The sequence below is a fragment of the Moschus berezovskii genome, chromosome 7, assembly GCF_049115385.1.
Source record: "Moschus berezovskii isolate FMDL1 chromosome 7, NW_MosBer_1.0, whole genome shotgun sequence".
Lineage (NCBI taxonomy): Eukaryota > Metazoa > Chordata > Mammalia > Artiodactyla > Moschidae > Moschus > Moschus berezovskii.
In genome coordinates this window covers 68,293,162-68,295,746 of record NC_142466.1, presented here as the reverse complement: position 1 = coordinate 68,295,746, position 2,585 = coordinate 68,293,162, and the positions used below count along the sequence as shown (strand labels likewise).

At 44.3% G+C, this 2,585-nt stretch overlaps 1 long non-coding RNA gene across 1 annotated transcript; it reads left to right on the top strand.

Moving 5' to 3' along the window:
* LOC148777350 (uncharacterized) lies at positions 1 to 1,456 on the top strand. The gene is made up of 3 exons (XR_016037771.1): positions 1 to 181; positions 520 to 623; positions 1,255 to 1,456. It is a non-coding gene; the product is annotated as an uncharacterized LOC148777350 (long non-coding RNA).
* The last annotated feature ends 1,129 nt before the right edge of the window (positions 1,457 to 2,585 follow it).

The following is a 2,585-nucleotide window of genomic DNA, read 5'->3' as shown; positions in this document are numbered from 1 at the left end:
CCTACTCCAGTATTCTTGCCTGGAAAATTCCATGGACTGAGGAGCCTGGTAGGCTACAGTCCATGGGGTTGCAAAGAGTCGGACGTGACTGAGCAACCTCACTTCTTCAGGGCCATGAAAAAGGCAGAGGGATAAAGGTAACTAAGAGCCCAGCCTGGAGTCACAGCTGCAGTTCTTGAGGGTAGGTTTGGTGATGTGAACTGTCTCTTAACTTCTAGAAGCCACTTTTTCATCTGTATAATGGGTATTATACATGACAATGTTTACTTGGAAGATGTTATGAGGAACAGGTTATGCATTGTGTGAGATTTTTTTCTTAACGATGGATGTCAGTTTTGTCAAGATATTGCCTCTGCCGTAAAGAAATCAAAATTTTACCATGCAAAGGTCAAACTCTAGCTAGAAGTTTCTCTGAGCCAGGCTTAGTATTAGATGCAGGAGGATGGTTGCTGCAGACTGAATATTTGTTCCCCCTACTCCCCAAATTCATATATTGAAACTTACTCCCTTATAACTCAGGGAGTTGGTGATGGATAGGGAGGCCTGGCGTGCTGTGATTCATGGGGTCGCGGAGAGTTGGACACGACTGAGCGACTGAACTGAACTGAACTGAACTGATGAAGGTAGCACTTTTGGGAGGTGCTTAGGTCATGGGAGTGGAGCTCTCATGAAAGGGATTAGTGCCCTAATAAAAGAGATGCCCTTCTACTATGTGAGGGCATAGGAAACAGGTACTCACTTAACACTGAATCTGCCAAGGCCTTGATTTTGAACTTCTCAACCTCCAGAACTGGGAAATAAATGTTTGTAATTTAAGCCACCCGGCCTATGACTTTTTGTTGTTGTTGTTGTTACAATACCCCAAACAGCCCAAGAGAAGGGTGAAGTGCAAAAATGCATCAACAGGGAGCCTGCCATCTGGGGCAGGTGATGTGCACATTTTAATTCCAGGCAACGTAACCAATGTCACCTATGGGTGGGGCAGACAGAAAATTTATTTAGGCTCAGAGGGGGCATTCCATTCATTTGGGGGAAGAGTGATCAGGAAAGGCTTCCTGGAAGAGATGATTTTTTGAGTGATGGGTAGTCAGGATCCCGATAAGAAATTTTAGAGATGGTAGGAAGAAAAGGCATCCCAGGCAGTGGGAACAGTGAATAAAGCTCCAGAGGTAAGAATATGGAATGTGACTTTATAAGTTTATAAAGACAGAAAAGTCTCAAAGGAAAAAATAGAAATACTTGACTGCTTCTCAGACTTCCCTGGTGGTCCAGTGATAAAGAATCTGCCTGGACACAGATTTGCTCCCTGCTCCAGGAAGATTCCACATGCTGCAGAGCAACTAAGCCCAAGCGCCCTAACTACTGAAGCCTGAGTGCCCTAGAGCCCATGCTCCCCAACAAGAGAAGTCCAAGCACCGCAATGAGAGAAGGTCCACTCCAAGCAGTAAAGACCCAGTGCAGCCAAAATAAAATTAATAAATTAATTTAAAATGTTTGACTGTTTCTCTTTTTTTTACCTTTACATGTACAGTTTTTTTCCACAGAAAAGACAAATAACCTGGGGGGGGGAACCTACAAAATGTGAATAGGTACAATGCCCTTAATATATGAAAATGCTGTATGCAATCACATGAAAAATACTACTATCACAAAGAAAAATAGATAAAGGACATGCATGAAAATGTAAGTGAAAGTGAAGTTGCTCAGTCGTGTCTGACTCTTTGTGACCCCATGGACTGTAGTTTACCAGGCTCCTCTATCCATGGGATTTTCCAGGCAAGAGTACTGGAGTGAGCCGCCATTTCCTTCCCCAGGGGATCTTCCCAACCCAGGGATCCAACCCAGGTCTCCTGTATTATAGATAGACGCTTTACCGCCTGAGCCAAAAAGGACATGCAGAGATCATTCACAAATGAAGAAATACTAAATATTAGTAAATGTCCAATTCATGATTAGAAACATGGTTCAACTTCACAAAGATCGTTTTTAAACACCCAATTTGGGCAAGGGAACGAGGAAATGGACATTCCTCCAGGCTGCCGCTGGGCTGTCCAACAGGACGAGACCACAGCTGCTTATTGATGGCTAGGCCTGGGTGCTGGCCCTGGGGACACCCAGAGGAGCAGGGACTCTAAAAGAGCACAGCAGTGGTCTTGCACTCGGGCCTGCCCACTCCCACTTCCTGACATTTAAAGCCCAGGTCAAGTGGGATTCATGGTGTTTCAAACCCAACAGTGTCATCTGGAAGGGCATGGGCAGCAGAGGTTCCCACTTTATCCACAAACATGTGTAAACATCGCGACGGCCAGTAATGTAACCAAGAAAATCACTTCCCGTTGTTTCCCTTTCAGTGATATTTTCTGCTTGGCTGAGTTTGCTTAGCACACTGGAAAGGCCAACTCATCAGTTCTCGTTGTTAATCAAGAGCAGTAATTGTCTGAGTTCAAACCCTCTTGACTTAGACTCTGCTGAATAGGATAACAAGTTCCAAAAATGCTAAGTAGTAGTTTCTATAAATGGGTCTTTTTAATAGGGAAGGCCCCTGAAGAGGGTTTGGAAAGAAAATCTTCCTGGGAAGTGGAATT